This window comes from Desmodus rotundus, chromosome 5 (genome assembly GCF_022682495.2).
Source record: "Desmodus rotundus isolate HL8 chromosome 5, HLdesRot8A.1, whole genome shotgun sequence".
In the NCBI taxonomy this organism is placed as follows: domain Eukaryota; kingdom Metazoa; phylum Chordata; class Mammalia; order Chiroptera; family Phyllostomidae; genus Desmodus; species Desmodus rotundus.
The window spans coordinates 121,356,292-121,380,473 of NC_071391.1; the positions used below are offsets into that span (position 1 = coordinate 121,356,292).

The 24,182-nt window shown below is 38.2% G+C and overlaps 1 long non-coding RNA gene across 2 annotated transcripts in view; it reads right to left on the reverse strand.

Annotated features, from left to right (window-relative positions):
* The window catches only part of LOC123478956 (uncharacterized), a 554,890-nt gene that overhangs the window by 425,806 nt on the left and 104,902 nt on the right, over nucleotides 1-24,182 (reverse strand). The gene's annotated exons all lie outside the window — the stretch shown is intronic.

Sequence of the window (24,182 nt, forward strand, 5' to 3'; positions counted from 1 at the left end):
GACTGAGGAAGATACCCACACACCAATCTCTGTTTAAATCAATTAGATAATGAGCCACAAGGTGATAGAACTTCTTTGCCTGAAGCAAGCAAGAGCTAATTAATCTCAATGTTTGTGTGTGAACTGAAAAGACTTGCCTATGCATCCAAAGAGAAGTCTCTAGACTGTGCATCCCACATCCGGGATCTCCGGGCCTGGGGTTTCATGTCTGGGTTTCTAGGAGTCTTTAGAACCACGAATATGTGTGGAAAATCTTGTGTGCATGTGCTTTTGATGAGAGACAGACTCCATGGCCTTAATCAGAATTTCAAAGACGTCTAAGAATTTAAATTAATAAGAGGAAATGGGCAATATGTCTGCTTCGTTGACTAGATCATGAAACATAGACTAGTAGACAAGATACTTCAATATTATTTATTCTGATCCCATGTGCTCATCAGGCAACTTTCAGCTTTTGCTTTAATTTTCCACATAGGGTTTTGGAAAGCTACATCTTAACATCAGTTATTGCATTAGCTAAAAATCGGCTTTATGGATTTGAAATAGATCTTTTTGTCATTTTTCTCAAGGCATGAATTCCCCTGAATAGGTTATTGATCGAATTTGCAGAACCATTGGACTGGAGAACTGGGCCCAGGAACAACAATAACAATGAAATAAATCTCTGAGGTCTTTGAGATCTTTTCTGACCACCAGCCATATCATGGCCCCTCAGTACTAAAGCTTTCACCTGGAGCGTTAATACGCCAATACTGAATATCAAAAAAACTCATATATAATGGTATTATTTTTTCTTGTACATTTATTACTTTTTTCTCACCAGGGAACCAGCAATGTACAATTTACTGACTATCAAAAAACTTTTTTATTTGAAAAAATAGAGGTCCTAAGGATATAATAAAGAATAACATATGTTTCGAGGGAACAAGGTAATAATTGCTCCTTTCTATCCAGATCAGTGGACTTCATTTTGGGGGCTATGTGGTAGAAGGTAATAATGTATTTGGTCAGCTTTGTCCCCAAATAGCTATTGATGTGATTTTTAAGGTTACATTTTTCTATTTCTGTGTTCACATAAAGGAGAACTCTCTTCAAAGGAAATATGCTAGAAAGAAATCCATTGTGATACTGTAATGAATGTCCTTCACCAAACGTGGGATAGAAAATTAGGCTGTAACTCCAATTCTCTTACCTATGCTGAAAAATACTTTGTGTCTCTAGTTCCCATCATAAGATGCTGCCTGTTAGCACCATTTACCCCATAGGGGCTCTCCCTGTACAGCCCCCTCAATAGTCCTCAAGTTTCTCTCAAACTCTCTCAAAACCATCACCCAAGCTTTTCTATGGGTCAAAGCCAATGGTCATTTATTGGTCTTTATCATCCTTAAGCTTCTACCATGTGATGAAATCACTCCCTTCTCCCAACACTCTGTCTCTTTGGTCACTGTTTAACTGCTGAGATTATCCTCCTTTGGCTTCCTTGTATCTCTCTGCTCATTCTCCCTTATCTCCATCACCGATTACCCAGTGCTTCAGCCTTTCTCTCACATGTTGTGTTCACATGGCTCTATCCTTGCTAATGTTCTCATTGAGAAATCTCACCCACCACTTCTATGCAGCAACATTCACATTAGTATCTTCAGGACAGGCCACTCTGCTGAATATCTAGATCCAGTGCTTGTAACTACCAACCAGGCATCCCTCCACAGGTACTGCCGACTTGCCTGTCCCTGATGGAATTCATTATCCTCCTGAACCTTCCTCCTAACCTGACTCGTCACTCCTTAATCTCTCCTTAGCTTACTATTATCACTCCCACCTAGGTATTCAAGTCAGAAGTGATTAACTCTCTCTGAGACCTTTACATAAGTAATATTTGAGCTTCATCCTCAGGAATAAATACAAATGTACTAGTTTGAAAAAACATAAAAGAACTTCCAAGAATGAAGATTTTCAAAAAGTCAATGAGTTGTGCACTTTTATGTGTCCTTAATTTAAAGTTCCTTTAAAAATTAAAAAAAATAAAACAAAGATGGGGGCAAGTCACTAGTCATGAAACCATACACACGTGTGCCCGTGTGCACACATACACACACAATCTCACTGAATGGAGTCTAAAGGAGGGAAATATATAAAGTGGAGATTCCAAAGAGAGTTGTTCTGAACGGAACCTAAGGAGCAGACCTGAGGCCAAAGTACAGAACTGGAAATCAGAGGACCGTAGCTGCTTCATCATGTAAAAGGCCCAGCACTGTTTCTATCTGCTTCATGCTGGATCTAGTAATGAGGCCATCTGCTCGTAATGCTTGCTCTGCATGTGGCTGACGCCCAGAAATCTCCACGCCTTCCAGCAAAGTCATTTTTGCACTGTATTTGACAGACAGAGCATGTGTTTGTGCTAAAAACACAGCAGGAAAGGGGTTTGGGGAAGTATCAAAAAAGCCTTAACCTTGGGAGAAGACAGTCATGAGCTCTAAGGAGGTAATACTAACAAGCTAGGAGCAGTATAATGCTGAGGAACCTTCTAGAAGCAATTCCTTAGACCCATATCACACCATGGTAGGCAAGAACATCTGTTTGGAGTTGTTTGGGGGGAAGACAAAGTATGGTGGCCTCATTCTTTGCTTTTGAAATAAATTTATTTTCTTCAGTATTTAGTTAAAAGTTAGAAAGCCAAAAATGACTTTGAAAATCTTAGTGAGAACCCCATGGCCAACTGGATAAAGCCCAATTTACTTATCATGATCCTTTATAATCTGGCCCCAACTTACTTTACCACCAACCCAACCTCATGCTATTTACTATCATATACACTCAAATTTTTGACAATTCACAGATGTGACATACCCTTTAATGCCTCCATACCATTGAAAGTGCATTTTGAGCTACCTAAAATGTAATTTTCACTTTTTTTCCAAAAGGATCAAGAAAAAGTGGGCTTTCCTAAAACCAGACAAATTTTGAGTGTGTGACATGATAATAAGACATTGGATATGACAAAAGAATCAAAAGGAATGGTCATAGAGTTTATGCTATTACTGTATGTCCCCTCCACTTCCATAATCAGTCCCATCACCATTGTCCATGTCCATGGGTCCCCAAATAAAGTACGTAGGAATAAATTTAACCAAGGAGGTAAAAGACCTATACTCAGAAAACTATAGGACACTGAAGAAAGGAATTGAGAAAGATACAAATAAGTGGAAGCATATACTGTGTTCATGGATTAGAAGAAATAACATCATTAAAATGTCCATACTACCCAAAGCAATCTATAGATTCAATGCAATCCCTATTAAAATACCAATGACATATTTCACAGATCTAGAACAAATATTCCAAAAATTTATATGAAACCAAGAAAGACCCCGTATAACCTCAGCAATTTTGAGAAAGAATGAAGTTGGAGGGATCACAATACCTGATATCAAACTATTCTACAAGGCCACTATAATCAAAACAGCCTGGTACTGGCATAAGAACTGACACATAGGCCAATGAAACAGAACAGAGAGCCAGAAACAAACCCATATCTTTATACTCAATTAATTTTGACAAAGGGTGAAAGAGCACACAATGGAGTAAAGACAGTCTCTTCAGTAATGGTGTTGGGAGAACGGACTGGTACACACAAAAAATCGAACTAGACTACCAACTTACACTATACGCCTGAATAAACTCAAAATGGATAAAAGACTTAAATGTAAGTTATGATACCATACAAATCCTAGAGGAAAACATAGGCAGTAAAATTTCACATATCTCACATAGCAATATTTTTGCCAATATTATCTCCTAGGGCAAGGGAAATAAAGGAAGAAATAAACAAATGAGACTACATCAAATTTCCTATACTTAGAGAACTGGACTTTGGTGTGATGGCAGCAACCCTTCAGAAATATGCTAATGGAATTTGTCTTTCATCATAGTCTGAGGACCTTACAAAGGACACTCTGTTAGATTATTCAAGATTCTGTTGACAAGGAACCTCAGCAGAAAATTCTTTCTGGTCTTCAGTATCGGGAATAATTTTTCTTCAATGGGAAGCTGAACTTATTTTACTCTACAGAAACTGGGCCCTCTGCATTTGCAACTGGAAAGGTTGGAAGCAAATTTGAGGACCATCCTTTGTGAGTATATGGGACTCTGTAGCAAGAATCAGCAAACTTTATAAAAGGCCGGATAGTAAATATTTTCATCTCTGTGTGCCATACAGACTCTATCACAACTAATCAACTCTGCCTTGTAGTGCAAAAGCAGCCACAGACCATGCACTGATGGCTGTGACTGTGTTCCAATAAAACTTTATTTACAAAAACAGTCAGTGTGCTGGATTCAGCCTCCTGGCTGTAGTTTGCTGACCCTGCTCTATGGCAGACTTTTGTACCAGTCTCAATCCTCATTCTGTTTAATCCCTTTAACTTACTTTTCTCCTTGTTCTTTCTTACTCTGGTATTTATGTTATATGGCTATGGCTTATGTAATTGTGATGTCTTTCTGGCATTTTCTAAAGTAATACATACAAGTGTTAAAATTAACTGGTTATAAGCTTGCTTTGTGGTTATATTCAAGTAAGAAAGGACACTTGCCAAGGTTAATAGGACAAAGAAACATGTCAAATGTGATGGATTCTATTAAGAAATCTAAAAATTAGAAAGTAATATTTTTTCTTATTTTTTTCCTCTGGGTAAACAGCTAAAGAAAAAGGCAAAGAGGGCCCAAATGGAGGAGGAGGACCACAGAAGAAAGGTAATGACTTGGTAAGAAAGGAGGGAGGCACCAGAGGAAGACAGTAGACCCTTTTTGTTATTTCCAAAGTAGCGATATTTAGAGCTTTCTGGCTTTTACTAATGTATTTTTATAGTTCATGAAATCTGTGATAGTGCTGTGTTCCACATGCTTATTCCCACTGTGTTATTGCTCACTCATCTCTTTTGTAAACCCCTTAAAGTTAACTCACTCAAAACATACTAAATATCAATAAACACTAATATTATATACCAGGTGATGTTCCAGGAACCATGTATATGACAGTGAAGAAAAGAGACAATGTCCTTACCCTTATGGTGTTTGTTCCCCAGTGGAGAGGAACAATGAATAAAGAAACAATAAATAAATACGTCTGGAGTGGGGAAGGGGTATAGAGGGATGAAAGCAGACCAAGAGGATAGAAAGTGATGGAACTGTTATTTTATGTTGAGTCGATACCTAAATGAAGCATTGGAGAAAGCCATCCGGGTCATACAGGGACCTCAGGGAAAGGAATTCTAAGGGGGGAAACAGAAAGGACAAAGTTCCAAGGCTCAGAGGTAGGAATATGTCTGACATTTTAAAAAATAACAAGGAAACCAAAGTGGCTGGAGTACAGTGAGCGAGGGACAGAGCGGTAGGCAACGAAGTCAGAGAGGGAGCAGAGGACTGGACCTCAGAGGGACTCAAAAGCCCCTGTTAGAACTTTGGATTTTGTCCTGGGGGGTACGAAAAACCAATGGAAGTTTTTGACCAGAGGAGTGACATGATCTGACTTGGATTTCAGAAAGAACTTCATAACTGCTCCATAGAGAGTATACAGTAAGGACAAAGGTGAAAACAGATGGGGTGAGACACTTGAAATTATCCAGGCTGAAGGGGATGGTGGCCTGGACCAGGGTGACAGTAGAAGACGTCTTTGTATTTACCTGAAAGAAGTGCTCTGACAGTTTGCCACCTAACTGGATGTGGGGGTGTGAGAAAAAGAAAGAAGTCAAAAAGGACCCCAAAGTGTTTGACCAGAAGAAATGGAAGAATGGGTTTACCAATTATCAAGACGTGGGATTCTAGGAGGTAACAGGGTTGGGAAGAAAAATCAAGTGTTGAAATTGTTGAGGTTGAAGTGGCTAAGGAGACATCTAAGTAGACATTTTGACTACATATCTGGTTATCTGAACTGAGAGTTCAGGGAAGAGTTACAGACTAGAAATATAAATTTGGGCGTGGTTAACATACAGAAGATATTTCAAGTCGTGGGCTGGAGGAGAAAATCAAGGGAGTGAGTGGAATTGGAGAAATTAAGAATTCTAAACACTGAACTCTGGGGTGTTCCAACTTTAGGAGGTTTGGGATGAATATGAGGAATTAAGCTAGGGGGAACAAAAGATAGTAGCCAATGAGGTAGAGGGGAAATGAGGAAAGAGTAGACTCCTGGAAATCAAATATAGAAAACGCTTCAATAATAAAAGCATAATCACCAGTGTCAAGTGAAGCTGATGGGTCAAAGAGGGTAAAAACTGAGAGGTCACCTTTGGTTTTGGCCATATAAGGTCACTGATCTGTGTCATTGGAGTGGAGAGTGATAAAAGTCAGTTTGAAATCTGTTCAAGCATGGGAAAAGATAAATTGTGCGTAATGGGCATGGAAATTCCTTTTAGAAGTTCTGCTCCTCGAAGGGGAAAGCAGAGAAATTGACAAAAAGCATAGAACTCGACATACAGACAGGTTATAGAGGGCAAATATGGAGGGAGGGTGCATAAGAAAAAGTGCTTACCACCCTGTGTGCTCAGCCTCCTCTTGTTTCTGTCTCTCTTTCTCTCCATGACATAAACCCTACTCTCCTCCAGAGCTGCCTGGACATCCGCGGTCCTGGAGGGCCTCCCTACGCTCCACTGTGTCAAAGCTCTCAGGAGTAAAGAGACGAACCCATGCCACTGAGGAGACAATAAGGCTGCACAGATCTTCAATGGCAGATGCTTTGTATTTTTGACACTGATCAGTAATCCTCAACAAAAATGACAGATTCAAAATAGGTTACCTCTAAACATCATCACAGCTCTACCCCCACCTCTCCCTTCCCACTTAACCCTACTGCAAAATGCTATGATACAATGAATAACATCACTAATTTGGAAAACAGACAAAAGATTAAAAGGGATTTTGAATCACAAATATTCTATTTTTACATCATTGTAACATGTTGGGTTTGTTCTGAAAAGTGCAATTGGAAGCAACCACGATGTCATTGAGTAGGTGAATAGATAAATAAACTGTGGTATGACCAGACGATGGAATGTTATTCGGTGCTAAAAAGAAATGAGCTAGCAAGCCATAAAAAAGACATGGAGGAACTTCAAGCGCATATTACTAAGTGAAACAGAACGATCTGAAAAGGCTACATGCTACTTGATTTCAACCATATGACATTCAGACATAAACAATAAAGACAATAAAAAGATCAGTGGTGTCCAAGTGTGGAACTGTGGGAGAGATCAATAAGCAGAGCACAGAGGATTTTTCGGGCAATGAAAAATACTCTGTATGATATTATAATGATGGATATACTCGTAAGACATCACAAGTTTGTCCAAACCCATGGAATGCAGAACACCAAAACTGAACCCTAGGGTAAACTATAAACTCCAGGTGAAAATCATGTGTCACTGTCGGTTCGTCCTCGGTAAATAAGTGTGCCATTGTGGTGAGTGATGTTGGTAACTGAGGACGCTGTGTGTGTAGGGCGCAATGGAAATAAGTCTCTGTACCTTTCTCTCACTCGATGTTTTCGTAAATCTAACCCTGCTCTTAAAAAATTGTCTTTAAAAAAGTAAAAGTATATCGATAATGAGTGACACAAGAGAACTGATGTTGACTTTGAGTTTAACTTTTAAACTTCATGTTTATTTATTTAGTAAACATTTCTGGCACCTACTATACGTAGGCAGTGTGCTAAGCACTATGGGGAGAAAACAAAGAATGAATGAAATAAGAGTGACTACCCCCAATGAGATTATTCTATTCTCCTTCATCTCTGATGGTAGTTAATTTTAGAACTTCAGATATGACTAAATCATAATTGTTTGCATCAACTGTTTTTAACATGAGCCACTTTAATAAACTTCTGAATTCAGAAAAACAGAGGGAAATTCTCTAGTTACTGTTGCATTAGATTAGGCATGGTAACAAAGAATAGGTGTTCCAGAAGTAAAGTTGAAATATTTTTTAACTACTGCTACTCCATTATACTGCTTTTATAGTAATATTTGCATTTGTATTGCAGTGTTTAAACATCAACTCTAATAAAAATTAATAATTCAGAGAAAATGGAAGTAGAACACACATCTGAAATAGCTATTTATATGACAGTAAGCATGTTCTCCTAAGGTCAGATTAGCACTTTACGGTGAAGGGAAATGCTAAAACTTCACTATACTGTACCAAAATCAAGACATGCTACTGTTTTTATTTTCAAATGCCAAGCTCCTATAATACCAAAAAATGCAACAGTTACTTACAAATTTTTAATGTGAGCTTTTATTATCTTCTGCTCTTGGTTATGCTATTTTCTCTATTGTATTTTTACTTGTGAAAATCAAGACATTTTAAAAGCCCATTAGATGTATACATTAGAGACATTTTAGCCCCAGAACCAAAGTTCTGATTATTATCAATGTGAATTGCATAGATGTTTTTTTCTTTACCTCTTTTGCTGTCAAAATATATCCTTTATTTTCTTACATCATAATACCATCGAAGGCTTGTAAAGTTGAATGCGATGTCCCCTTGGCCTACGGCTCCCGAATGTATCACATAGGGAAGCGTGTTGGTCATCGTCCCTGGCCGGCAGGATTAAATACCTGGGTTGCTCAGTTCCTATTTTGTAAGTAACTGCTTCTTGGCTACTTGTCCAGTTACATCAAGGTGATACATTATAATGTGAGAATATTCTTTATAAAACACTTAGAGAAAAAATGTCTCTGATTTTACATATTTTACATGTCCTGATTTTACCTGTATTGTAATGTATTAACAGTACATTCAGATATAGCTTTCAAGGAATTTTTTCTTCATGACATTTTAATTTTATTAATCCCAAATCCACAATCATTGAGACAGAGTGAGTTACATTGTGACTTCATTTAATCTCAAGGTCAGCTTGTATTTATGTCTTCAAAGTTCCTAAAATCACACACTCTCCAATGGACATGCAAAATGTTCTACACACACTCCCTTGTGATTGTGAAAGCCAGCCAGTCACGCCACTGTCCTCCAAGACAACAAAAATTGTTTAACTTGCTGAGATTAAGATACTTTATGCCATTTAGAAGCAAAGGAATGTGAATTTCAAAATATCCTACAGTACAGTTTTTTACTAAGTCAGGTCTTGTTTTTACCTATAAATCTTGCTAAAGTAAGAGCTTTTACTGCAGAGTTCAACGTCCTTTCAGTTTTTTTAGTTTTGTACTTTACTTTCAGTAGGTACGTTATTTTCAGTGGCTTTTTCAAAATCAAACATTTTGGTACCAGAGTTGGAGTCTCCCTAACTTCTTGAGAAATCTCATAACTGCTTGCTCTTCAGTGCATTGTTTATATGGAAACAGGCAGGCTGGGTTTCTCCTCTCTCTTCTCATGCAACTAGAATCTCATTCTACAGAACGAAATGAAGTGAATACCGTGAGGGCCATTTTGCTTTTACTTTCCTTTTTCTATTTGAAAACCCAAAATAGATGAGTTCATTTCTTTCCTTATCTGAACAAATTCAAAAAACATCACTTTTCTTTTCATTGTTTTTATTATATGGTACTGCCATCTATGGGTTCCACTCAGAATAATTTTGGTTGGCATTTAAAGAAATCTAGGATTTAGAACCTAAAAGATCATGCAGTCCTCACCTTTTATTTATGATAAGAAACTCAAGACTCTATGTGGCTAAATAACTTCAATACAAGCACATGGCTAGTCACTCATAGAGGCTGAATTATCACCAACATTTAATATTTTTTACCCATACAAGTGACTTTAAATTTACTTTGCCTCATTTAAGATTTGAACAAGCAAAAATATTTCTGTTCCTAACATTTGAAGACATATTGTTTTTCAAAGTGAGGTAAAAATGAGGTACTTTAAATATATAAATATCTAACCACCTAAGTATCTTTATTGTAATTAATTTGCATATTTGTTTTGAGGATTTTTTTAAAGAACTCTGTATTTAAGACAGTTAAAAACTCATTATGTTAAGAATATATTTGAATAAGAAATTTAAGGTAAGTGTCATTTATAAGTCAAAGGAATAAGAATTCAATATATTTTTAATTTCTCTGTAGTAATCTCCAAACACAAGGGACTCAAAGAAAAACAAATCTATTATTTCTGACAATAATAGCAAAAACATATTTTGAAAGTTTAATGGCAAGAAATTTTTTTGAAAGTTCAAATTTAACAAAACACATTGGAGTAGAATGATTTTGAATTTTGGGGTGTTCCATTTAACATGCCAATATTTTATTAATAATTTTACAATGATTCACATGAATGACCTTGGTCTTTGCTTTGTGTTTTATTGAGCCATCAACATTACGTCAGCTTCTGCAAATGAACCCCCCGGTTCATCTTTCTTTTATCTTTTCCTCTGCTGCACAACAGTTTAAATGGTATTAGAAGTGTACGTAACGTCATTCCCAAACCCTGCCCTCATTTTCGGTCATCGCGCTGCTTTCGCTTCCCCAGCTTCTGAGGGATTTGGGGGATTGTTACTACACCCTGAACCTGTTTCAGGGCTATGAAAGATGTCTTTGTTTTGTTTGTTTTGTTTTGTTTCGGGTTTGGTTTGTTCTACAGCTTTACTGAGGTACAGTTGACATCATACAAAAAGCCGCACAGAGTTAACGTGCACAATTTGCTGAGTTTGGACGTATGCGTAAACCCACAATATAACCACCACTATTAAGTTGACAAATATATTTATCACCTCCTAAAGTTGCTTTGCAACCCTTCAGGGTTTTTTGTTTTGTTTTGCTTTCATTTTTTGTTTTTCTCCACAATAAGAACATTTAGCATGCGATCTACACTCAATAAAATTTTAAGTGCGCATTCACTTCTATTTCTGACACTGATCCTACTGCACTACTTCCCAATTGTACTAACTCAGCGCAATGACTGCCAGATAGTAGCATTTTCAAAAATCATATCCATAACCACTATTTAGTAACAAACGCTAGAAATTAAAGTCTGTATCTTAAAACCTGAAGTTATAGTAGATCAGCCCACACTCTCTGACTTACCTACTGATTCTCCCTGACCTATTTTTTAATAACTCTCTAAGTTTAATGTGAAACAAGGCAATTTCATAGTAGGAGACTATTCAGAAAGAAAAATAACTGAGGTAGGTCGAGCAAGTCATAGTAAAAAGTACATTCTCTCTATATTTATCTACTAAGAAGATTCAGTTATTTTAATGGTCTTTGCAAGGTGCAGAGTCAAGAAATTTCTTTGCTGTGTAGGCTAAGCCTAAAAACTATACAGAGAAATTAACTTAGTACAAAGCATAGTCCTTACCATTGCCCCCAAAAGTAAAGGTCTTCTAACTATGTCCATTGTAAATAGGGAAATTATTGCTCATCCTCCCTATGTAAATCATGCTTTTTCTCATTTACTAACCACTTTATAAACAAGGTAGGAGACAACATAAAACTGTTTCCAATGTAACCACATTCTCCTTCAGTACTTACTGAAGGTTTAATAACAAAAATAATCATAAATAACATTTACAGTGTGCTTACTGTGTGCCAGAGAGTTTGACTCCCAAGTTCCAACCATTGAAACAATATTGTAAGTTTACTACATACAGAGTTCTGTGTTAGATGTTACAGGAATTAAGGCTGAGTAATATCCAGTCATGTCCCCCCCAAAATTGTAGCCTTATTAAAGAAATCATTTTACAAATCACTGGGATGAAGCAAATCCATGCACGAGAGAGAGGCAAACCAAGTCCTCTTACACATCTGATAAACATGTGGGCCAAGAGTTATACCAGGAAAAAATAGCGTATAAAAGACAAGCAAGTGGGAAATTTCAGATGTGTTCAAATAATATCAAGTTACCCATTTGGGCAGGAGCTTCTGTTAGCTTTAACTTTTAGAAGATAACCTCAATAAGTTGAGTTACAAACAAAATGTAAAAATCTTGTATGTCATAGTATATTTATGACTGATTTAGACGCAGAGAGTAACTAGCAAGTTCTATGAGCTCTGATCTGGAAAACTTGGTAACAGGTACACAGCAACTGGCGGCAAACAATGAAGGAGACTGTTACAATAACTTCAAAGTAGTTGCAATGGAATTGAGATAGTGGTGAGAAAAAACCAAGTAGACAGTCATGGGAAGCATTTGGATGATGGAATATTCTGTGACTTGCCATTCATTGATTGGATGTTGGAAGGAGGGTGGAGTCAAATACAACTCATAAGATGCTACCATTAGAAACAGAAAACTCCGGAGGGGCACACCTAAATGGAAAAATGGTAAGTTTCTGGGAATTCAAAGTGCCAAAAACCATTCAAATAGAAGTCCCAGAAAGGCAGGTGGAAGCACAGATCAGCAGGTCAGGGTGCACAAGGTCGTTTGAGTTATTTCCACGTTGAAGAGATCATTAAACTCACAGGAGGAGCTGGAGTTAGAATGGCTTAGCAATAAGAGGGCCAATGAAAGAGCAAATGGGAAATCTTATTTTCAGAACCACAGGAAGAAAGGGGATTAAAGAAGGTAAAGACAGGTCTTCAGATAGGTCAGAAGAGAACCAGTAAAAATACTATAGAACCAAAAAGAAAAAAGTTTCAAGGAGGAAACTGCCCAATGTTTCAGGCATGGAGAAGATAATAAGGAAAAAGGACTTAGAATAAACTGCAGATAATGCTGCATGAGATTGCCAATGAATCTTTGACAGAAGATTTTTGCTAGAGAGATCTTCCCAAAATATTAATTTTTACCAACAGTGCCTTTTACCAGTGGCATTAGATTACAACATTATGTGTTCTCAATTACTCATTTTCTTCCTACTTTTGCCATGCTTTTCGGTAGGATGGATGTACTTCCAACCCCACTGACTTTGGGCTTCACCTTATGACTTGTTTTGGTGGAAAGAATGTGAGCAGACTGCCGCCACCTTCTATCAGAGATATAGATTAGGCTCTGCCTCTCTTGCGTTCTGCTTTCTGCCATGAGAATGGCATGACCCAGAGAGGGGCAGCTCCTTTAGCCTGTGTCTGGAATGATAGTGCCGGGAAGATAGAGGGCACTAACCCCAGGTGAGCCCAGCCAAGAATGCTCAGACAACTTGCAGCCCTCTTGTGGTATAGGTTAAAAATAAGTATTTGCTCTTAGAACCCATTGAGATATTGGAGATGTTTGTTTCCACAGCAAAAGCTGACTAATACATCACCTTTAGAAAGCCAATAAACTTTTAAAATTTTAGAATCTTTGAAAATGTTGCTGTGCGAAGTTCCTCAAGACATACAAATTAAATATACTTTACCTTAATAATGTCATAAAGTTGAATCAAAGTTTGAAGTAAAAATCATGCCTATAGCTGCTGGTCATTCATTTAAGTAATTTTTAGATACATGTGACTCCCTGTAAAGTACTTCGAATAATGTGATATACAAGGTATAAAGTGTGCTTTCTTTTACTTCATCTCCATGGGCTCTGGAATAGCCATACAGCTACACTCTCCTATTTCTTGGATTACCATGGAAAGTAGTTTTTCTCTCCCTGTTATCGTTGGCAAAAGCTGCATCATCTGGTCTGTTCAGAACTCTACAATCTGCACCACCAATTGTGCTGTGACAATGCCTCGAGGTTTCCTCTGCTTTTCCTTTATTCTTGCTGCCTCCTTTGTGCCTTATGATTTGTTTGATGTCATTGCGCTGCAGCTCTTGACATACAGCTCAGCACACCAAACTACCCTAACTTAGATCAACAGCTTGCCATTTGAATATGCTCAGGTAATTTAGAGTGTGGTATGTTCCGCCTTGACTTGGCCTAAAAAATCAATGGCGTAAAAATTAAAAGAGTACTTTAGCCTATAACCTGCATGATTTTTCCTTTGCTACTCCAATTTGTGATACTACTATAAACTAAAATTGTGTGTTTTTGAGGAAAGATAGTGTATTGCTATGCAGCATGAAGATTTTTTCATTCATCATCAAAATTTACTGAAATCATATGATACATGGTTAATATATAAGAATATTGATAAACTTATGTTCCATATTAAATAATAAAGATGCAAAAGAAAATATAAATAATGAACATCTACCCAAAATTTTCCTTTATTTTATTTTATTTAAATTTTTATTGTTCAAATACAGTTGTCTCCAATTTCACCCCACCACACACCCCCCACACCCAACCCATCCCTGCCTCCCACCCTCAAACCTACCCCTTTTGGCTTTGTCCATGTGTCCTTTATACATGTTCCTTGGTGGCCCCCCCATTATCCCCTATTATCCCTCTCCCCCCTCCCCTCTGGTTACTGTCAGTTTGTTCTTTATTTCAATGTCTCTGGTTGTATTTTGCTTGTTTGTTTGTTTTGTTGAAAATAAGCCAGGCAGTGAAAGAGAAATACCATATGATCTCAAAATGTTCCTTTTAAATATCATAAGGGTAGTGCCGTGTGGTCAGAAGCAAGTAGCTGATAATAACATTACATCTGAAAAAAAATAAGGCTAAAGATATGCCCCTGAATGCGCCATTATCTTGAATACAGTAGTCACGTCTGTTACCATTGTTGACTCAAGCAGGAGGCAGCAGATGGCACACGATGGGGCACTCTGGGGGCTCCTGTAAAGTCCAGGAGGAGACAAAGGCTGGTACAGAAACATGAGTGAAAAGATTAGAGAGACTTTTTTTTAAAGAATGAAAAAAGAAAGAAAGAAAACTCAGCAGCTTCCAAGGCATGGCAAACTGAGAAGGGAAAGCTCTCAATGGGGAATACATCAAGAGATTTGCTCCGAGAAACATTTTTAATAAAAGGATATTTGGATTCTAGAAAACAGCACCTGTCCAAAGGTTCTTTTCCCTCTTTCATTACTTAAAATGTTTAGTTCTTGTTACTCATTAAATAATAGTACTACCTGCCTAATTATGTTCTCAAGAGTACATTTAATTGTAGTTTCTACGTTCAGTGACTTGGTCATTAAATCTACATACTATGGCATCACCATGCTCCCTCCTACTGGGGCACAATCAAAAAGCGTAACCCACTAAGCCCTTGGATTTTCCTTTTTTTCCCACAGAAGATTCTTTTTGGGTACATGTGGAAAAATATGGCATTTCGATTCCACCGTCATTTCTTCCTTCAGCAATAAAGCACCTGTCAGTTTCCCTTACGCTGTGAGCTGCTCACTCTCTGTGAACCTTCATCCCACATGATTAAGTGGAACTGGTGCTTCTTGAATATTCATCTGCACTCATCTCCAAATTCAGTTCTTAGTTCCACTGTGGAAGCTGAGGACAACAGGAAACGTTTGACCTTAGAGTTTATTTTCTCAAATATCTCCACGTATCGTAAATGCCATATTTCTCCCCAGCGTTTTTCTTCAGGAAAACATATAGCCCGGATATCACAAAAGACCAAAAATTAAATTTCATAGTAGAAACTATCAAATGTTTAGTTCTCATTACTCATTAAATAACAGGACTACCTGCCTAGTTATGTTTATTTTTTAGTATGTTTCTCCAATAAAATTTTGGAAACCACTAACAATAATAACACTAAATTTCTCATCCCATGAGATTCGCCAAGGACATAACTCAAGAAGCAGTAAGGTAAATAGGAGATCAAGATAAAGATGCCAACTCATTTCATGAGATTAGATAAAATTTTCTTCATTAATTTCAACACATCATCCTTAGTGAAAATGTATATAAAAACAAAATGTACATTTTCTCCTCTCCTTGTGAGTTTCAAAGTTTAAGCTCAAATATTAAGTATACCCATATTTAAATAATCAAACTATCAATATATAAGAACCAAACTGAAAGTGTTTGATTTCCTTGTCAGAATTAGAGCCATTTACATAACACACTTTCTATAATGATATTTTTCTCCTATTTCTGTTATTTCCTAAGATCCACAATTTTCTTTCATGTAGGCACAGCTTCAGTGTTTATAAGATTTTATATAAAATCAAAATATTGCTTCAGATTAAAGCCATATGTTACATTTTTAGGTTCATAAAATGCCAATAAATTCTGGATTAATTTTACATCAATATTTTAATATAATATATAAGCAGAAGACATAATTCAGCTTAATTTAAAGTAAAAAATGTAGCTTGTGTGTTAGATGTTGTCACTACTACCATTTTACAGGTGAGAAATTATAACTCATGAATTAGGTTTGGGTTTGATTTTTTTTTTAATCTTGCTTTTAGTTCAAAATTAGAAGGTGGAAGCACCACCTATGTTGGGGGTTTTTTGGAACATCACCTTTCCTCCCTGATCTGCTTCTACCTAAAGATGGAAATTCAATCTCTGACCTGCCTTCTCTCACTGCCTGCGTCACCTCCAGTCTCCAAGCACAGGACGGTCAGGCCGTACCAAACCGCTTTGCACCTCTGAGCCTTTCTCTCACTATTCCTGGAATTTCTTCACTCTGCTTATGCCTGCCTTAAAACTCCTAGATAATTTTGAAAAAAAATCACAGTTCAAAAGACATCATCTCTCAAGAGAGCCTCCATGAACCCCCTCTTGCATTTTATGCCCAGCAGAGTGTATTAGAGTCTCTCCCCCTTCCCCATCCCCATCCCTTCTCTACCACGCCCCTGAACCTCCTCCCAGATTGGGAACTCCTTAAGGACAAGGACTAAGATTACTCTGTCCTAATTTTGTCCACTAAAATAATGCAGTCATACCTTATGTTACTGAAACTTGAATTCTAAGTTGTTAACTGATGTACATTTTAGACTAAGTCCCAAATTAGTGTGTTAAAAGACTCCAATGGCTTCAAGTTTAATTTTGTTTTATATTGTCTTATAAATATTAAGGAACTTCTTTTACCCCAGCTTAGCTAAATTATTAAAGATATGGCTCCTTAATTGACTGGCAATACAGACCAGCCACACTCCCCACATTGGTCAGAAAATAGAATCTCAAATTACCTGCATACAACATCTTAGCTCAGCCAAGAGAAATTAATGAATGACTGACTGAAGAATATGGAGTCTATTTACTCCTCTATATACTTAAACACAGTGTTTCCCAAGTACGGTTCATGGACCTCTTGTATCTTCAAAGACTTCCAGGGTGATTGCGTAAAATGCAAATTCTAGGAATCCACTTCCAAAGTAGTGAGTCAGAAGTCCTAGGGGGTTGGGGGTGGTGGTCAATAGGAGAGATTCATAAATCTACACTTAAGTGAACTACCCACAATCCTGGCTGCATTTGATCAGATCATCAAAGAATACTTATATTATTCCCTTAAAGAACAAATTCTACTGAATTATATTCTAGCCTCAGTGCTGTTTTCCTCCATTGATGAACATTATGAAAAGTCAATCTATACTCTCAATATTGTATAATTTATGAATGTTAGTGAGCACACAGTTTGTCATATTGTATCATATCTTTTCCCTAAGAATCCATAGGAAAATTTTCTCACTAGTCTTAGTAGGTATAATTCCCAAATATTATTCTATACATGGTCATTATGAGTATTATCAATCCCTTTTCTCTCCCCTACTGCTTACTAAAAAGGTCAAAGCCAAATCTCTGGCCCATCTCTAGCCAACACATAGAACTTTAAATCTTGAACTTAATGTACTATTTTCATTCTTGACTTCATTTTACTTGGGTGGCTTTATTTTCCTTTGCCTCATTTTTTTCTAAAATAATTTAAATGTATGTAATCTTTCTATATTTTATGCTCTGTTGTAAGTTTATTTAAAGACTTATAGGAATAAACAATTTAAAAACATGAGAATTTTAAATGAATAAATGAGTAAAGCACATATAGAATGATTTTTTTAAATTTACCTTTCTCAATTCATTTTATTATTGATTGATTGATTGGTTGGTTGGTTGGTTGATTTACTTATTTATTTATTTCTAACCAAATCCCTGAGCCACACGTCTAAGTTCCTTTCTTTTCATGAACTTTTCTTGGGAAATGTTAGGTTGGAAATACATTTGCCATGGAGTTTCCCATCTATATGGTTTCCCTTTAGAACCTGTATTTCCTTTTATTATAAAACCAATTTTACCAAATTATAGAAGACAGAAGAATTATTTTTAAGTCACTCAAAATCCTATCATTTGAACACATCTATTGTTTTTATTTTGATATATTTCTTTCTTGTCATATTTGGTCAATGTATAACATTTACTGATTACTCAGCAAGCAGTTTCTGAGTGCGGACGACATGCCATTCAGAATGTTACACACCGGGTCACAACTATAAAGGCAAAGCGATAGACTTCAGGCAGCTCTCGGGCCGGCAAATGAGACCAGTATGTGAAAAGGTAACACAATACAACGGGACAGGTGTGGAGAGAACTGCAGGCCACCGTGAGCAGGTAATCTTTCAGCTGGGACCTAAAGATAAGGAGGGACTGTGTTTGTAAACTTTGGAAAGAAGACATGACACGCTGCCAGTGTGATGTCTTGAGCGGGGCGGTTACAGGAAACCAGGGCGTGAAGGTACGCAGGGATCAGGGTCACCAAGGAATTTGAACATTCACTCCAGTGACAAAGAAAAACCAACGAGAGTTCTAAATGGAAGAGTAACATGAGTAGACTCGCATTTCAAAAATCATTTTGGTAGCATTGGGAAGGACAATTAGGAGGGGCAGCCATTTAAGACAGATAAGCCATTTAGGGGTCTAAACAGGTAGTAAAAGTGAAGAGCCAAGGGATAAAGGTAAGGGGCGTTAAAGAAGATCAACTTAATTCAGTGACTGTACAATAGGGGGCTGGGTAGAAAGTGGGGGGTAGGTAAGAGGAAAATGGAATTTAGGGTGACTTCAGTTTCTGGTTGAGGATGCTGGAATGACCATGTTGCCAGTAACTGAGATAGGAAACACCTGTTAAGAAGAGAGGAAACAGAATTGTAGGGGAGGGAACAGGGTGGAGACTAAGGAGGAGATAGGAGTTCAGTGTGGAACATATCCTGTTTAAAGTGCTGGTGGGGCTCAGACACATGGCCTTTGTCACTCTTGCATAGACAGAGTACGAAGAAATCTGGAGAAAGAGATTTGGGAGCATTCCCCGAACTGCGGGTAGTTGAAACCATGTGAGCAGACCTCTGTGAGGTCTGATTGAATGTGCCCTGGAGGGGATGGAAGGGAGGCAGTAAAGACCTGAGGGAAATGGAAGGAAAAGTTAATGTAGGACAAGAAGAGAAACTAGCACAGACTGGAGTCAAGATTTGGCTATAACTGGAGAGACACACTGAGCCAAGGGAGAGACTTACCTAATTCAAGGTGAGAGGTTTGATTATGTTTATTGTCCACAGAATACATACTTACAAAGGTGACAATGATGAGAGAAGGGAGAGAGGGATTAATTAGTGAAATAAGAACATGAGGGAAAATAAAAGGATAGGATCAAGAGACAAAAGCAAAATTAACCTGGAACCAGGAGGAAATGCTTTTCCTAAGAAGAGAGGGGAAAAAAGAGAACATGGGCGGTGACAGAATATTACAGATGTGGGACAGAGATTGAAGGGCCCTTACATCCATGAGCTTCTTGATGTTGTGGAGATAATGTCAAATGCTGGTCACGTACAGGGCAGGCAAGGCTCTCAGAAGAATCAGGGACTGTGAGTGGAGCTGCTATGAGGAATGAAAGAAAGCACCCCCTAATGGTAAGGGGAGGATACCCCGCACTGTCCAGGCTCCACTGTGAATTTACGATAGCAATGAATTGGTTCATGATTTGCTTCCAGCTGCCCTTGGCCAATGAGTAAAGAAGCAGAGAATCCATATTTAAGCACTGACCAAAGTTGGGGACTGTTTTTAATTTGGGGTAGGAGAGGGGGCAATACATGACAACTGCTAATGATAAGGTTTGCAGGACGGACCCAAACGTACGCAGTGCTAAGTAACGTGAGGCCTCGTCCTTCACTTCAAGGAGGAGAAGAGCACAATGAGAGCCCTCTGTAGCAACCGAGTAGACCCTCTCCCTGCAAGCAGGCGAATCCCAAAGAGGATCTAGGAGCTGATCCTCTTACACCCTCTTCAAAATTCACCAGATAAATCATTCCTCCTCTCCTGAAAGGAGCAAGTGCAGGAGCCAAAGCCAGGAATTTTACTTGGCTAGAGGTCTAACCACAAGGAGCAGGAGTCAGGAAAGGGTCCCTTCTATTGAGTTGGACAAAAAGTCTGCTTAGTTTTTTCCATAAAATAAAAGACATATTTTTCATTTTCACCAATATCTATTGATTTGGATGTCTTGAGTAAGTCAGCTATCTCCTGCTATTGGCTTCTCGTGGGTAGAGGCCAGGGGTGCAGCTAATCACCTTCCAGTGCATAAGACAGCCCCAAAGCAAAGAATTATTTGGCCAAAATGTCAATAGTACTAAGAAACTTTGCAAACCACTTTTGACACCTTCTATCAGTCACAGCACCTTCTCCATACACTGCACAAATCTTTTTTTGCATTCCAGTTGCATTTTTACCTTTCTTGAAATAATAAAGCATAATATGCCAAAAATGTTGTATATTTTCTTCTATCTTCAATATTAAAATGGCTGCACAATCACCAATTTTTATGTTTTTTTTAAATGCACACTGATATGACAGCTGTCATAATACAATTTAACAAGATTGTTTCAAGTGAAATTATACCTTTACACAAGCAGGAGAAAAACAGAGGGGATAGAAACTTGATGTGCTAGCAAAGGCGTGATTCTAGTGAGTGTCTGAGCTAGAAAATAAGGGAATGCGAATATGACAGGCCAACGACCATAAAGGAAAGAACTGGCAAAGGGTGGTGATATCTAAGAACATGCCTGGTGGGAGTGTGGTAGGTCTGGTGGAAAAGAAGGAGTTTGATAGATTTTTATCAGAGAGTAATGGAACTTAAAGCTTCAGAAAGCAAGCAGCTCCAACGGATCCCTGAAATAGAAGAATGAAGTGGATTAGGCTGCAGGTCACACTGCAGTGGAAAATCTCCAGAAACCTGCCTTGGCTGACGTGGCTCAGTAGATTGAGCACCAGCCTGCAAACCAAAAGGTCGCCAGTTTGATTCCTGGTCAGGGCACATGCCTGGGCTTTGGGCCAGGTCCCTTGTTGGGGCTGTGTGAGAGGCAACTAATCGATGTTTCTCTCTCTCTCTTTCTCCTTCACTCCCTCTCTCTCTATAAATAATAAAATCTTTTAAAAAAGAAAGAAAATATCAAGGAACTAGGTACTGGATAGGCTAACCACAGGGACACTCAGGTAACACCCAGCTTTGGCAAGACTAGGTATGGGGAGGAATACAATGAATCAAATGCCAAAGTCCTTAAAGAGTAGGAAGCAAGGAGCTGCACTGGGTTAGCAGATGACACGAGCTGCTAGGATGACCCCAGCAACAAGCTGGAGGTGGGACAACATAAATGTTGGGTGAAGACTGGAGAAGGTTTTTTTTCCTGAGAAAAACAGAAAAACAAAAACAAAAACAAAACATGCCTTAGTAGCAGCAGGAGAGTTGGGAGAATGCGTTCATTGCCTTTCTTCCCTCTCCATTATCACTGGAACATAAGAGAATGAGCAGCCTCCACTCAGGGCCTGAAAACGTGAGCCCTCCACGATTCCACACTGCCTTCCTGAGTGTTAAAAATTAAACAGAATGATGTTGAAGTGGTAAGGACCGTAGAGATCTTTCCAAGTCACCCTCCTGCATGGTCTACCCACTCTGAGAGACTCTCAATGCTCACGGAAGAAGACCTGCAACACAGCACCTGGTTAGCTCGCATTACTCAAATGTCTCCTGATGACCTGCCTAAAGAGTTTCCCAAGGTTATTAGTGAGTTAAGGATAAAATCTCAGTGTTCTAAATATAAGTCTAGGATCTTTCCAAGCACCCAGCAACATTTGTATGTGTTCCTTGAAGTGGGGTGCGATGAGACACCTCAGAAGTCAGCAGATGAGAAAAAGAGGAGACTGGGCAGGTGGTGCTCCAGGTATACTCCATCGTTTCAATCGAAACAGCTTTGTTTTTATCAGTTTTAAATATCAATGTTCCATTTACTATTTGAAGTTGGTATTTTAAAATATCAAGTCTCCTAGGCACATGTAAAAGTTTAAAAATAGGAAGTGGTATTCTGGTATAGCCAGTAGTTGGGGGGCTTTGTTCGGACCAAAAGCTCTAACCTCCTCAATCAGTTGTAGGTTCCTTGAAAGTGAGAACATGTGTTGAACTTCTTGAGTCTCCTGTCTCCGACAGGGTGCTCTACACAAAACCGTGTACCAGCAAATACATGCGGATAAGAGGTTTCTCCCCTGGACACTTAATTACTCAGTGGCTTTCCCCCAAATGTCTCCATGAACAGAGGTAAGAAGAAGGAAAGAGTCTTGTAGTAACAAAGAAGCATCATTTTCTGTAGGTGTGAGTGCAAGCTGAGGCTCTCAAGAGCAGAGCAAGCCCTGTTTATCAGCCAGTGTGTCTGACACCTGGGCTAGACAGAAGTTTGAGATGGGAACTGTGGTTGGAAGGTCCCTCCAGGGGCCCAGGAAATCAAACAATCCAATTAAAAAGCGAGCAAAAGATCTGAAGAGACACCTCACCAGAAAAGATATACAAGCAAACAAGCCCATGAAAGGATGCTCAACATCACATGTCATTTAAGGAAATGCAAATGAAAACAACAATGAGATACCACAATACATTATGAAAAGGCAAAAATCTAAAACACTGATAATACTAAATGCTGGTGATGATGTGGAGCTGCAAGAACTCTCATTCATTGTTGGTGTTAATAAAATGGTATAACCACTTTGGAAGATAGTTTGACAGTTTTTTACAAAACCAAACACGCTTTTACCATATGATCCAGCAATCACACTCCTTGGAATTTACCAGGATAAGTTGAAAGCTTACATCCCTACAAAGCCTGCATGTAAATGTTTGTAGCAGCTTCAATCAGAACTGACAAAATCTGGAAGCAATCAAGATGCCTTTTAGCAGGTGAAAAGGCAGATTAAATGGTGGTACATCTAGACAATAGAATATTATTCTGCTCTAAAGCCAAAAAAAGGCATGGAGGAAACTTAAATGCATATTTCTAAGCAACAGAAGCCAATCTAAAAGGCTACAAACTGTGTGATTCCAACCACATGACACTGAGGAAAAGGCAAAACTAAAGAAACAGTAAAAAGATCAGTGGTTGCCAAGGATTAGGGGGAGGGATGGATGAACAGGCAGAGCACAGAGGATTTTTAAGGTATCAAAACAAGGTATTATGAAGCTGCATGGTGGATACATATCATTATATGTTCCTCAAAACCCAGAGAATGCACAACATCAAGAGTGAACCCTAATATACACAAACATTCCAGAAGAGTCACATGTCCAAACCATGTTAGTAAAACACTGATTTGAAGGGAAGCTGAGTCCTAGGAAGTCTCAGGATGCCAAGTCATAGTTCTCTTCCTTGTTGGCTGAATAAGAAAGAAGCTCCGGCTGCCCTGCAGGAGACTCAGCACACCAGCGTCCTTCCCAGGACTGAAGGACAAGGCTTCACATTATTCAGAGAGAACGTTTACTGAATAGCACCCAGGAGAGACCCAATAAGCGTTCAGTGAGAGACACCATGAGAAACAGCCCTGGGAATGTGTTGCGTCTCCTGCAATAAAGTCTTTGAAGGTGCTGATTTAGAAAAGGTGCCCTCTTAATCAAATTCTCAGGAGACACTTCATTCTTGTATGGTAAATAGCAGTCCATTTTCTGAACAATCTACCGGTTTTTATCTCTGAAGTAAGTGAATTGGTTAACTAATCATACTTCCTTCTATACACTGACCAGGAGAACACTTAGAGTATAATCTGAGGTTTATGCACATCAAATGCCTAGGAAAATTTTTGATATTCAGGTAAAAATGTATTGACATTATTAAATAAGACTTCTTACATATTTATTACTGCTTCCAATTTATCATAGGAGTTACTCCCCAAAAAATGTTCATCGCAGCTGGGTTGAAAGAATATTTGGGAAATGTAGCAATGCCATTTAAATAACTACACCACATTATAAGTCTACTGAAGATTCCAAGGGATTTACCTTTGTGGAATTTGAAACAAAAGAACAAGCAGCAAAACCTATGGAGGTAGGTCCAGAATCTTTTGAAAGAAAAGTTCTTCTTAATATTCCTGAATTAGAGTTTTCCAAGAGTTCTGTTCTCCTCGGGAAGGCTATGCCTAGGATTTAAAAGCAGGCATTTCTGAGTTAGTTT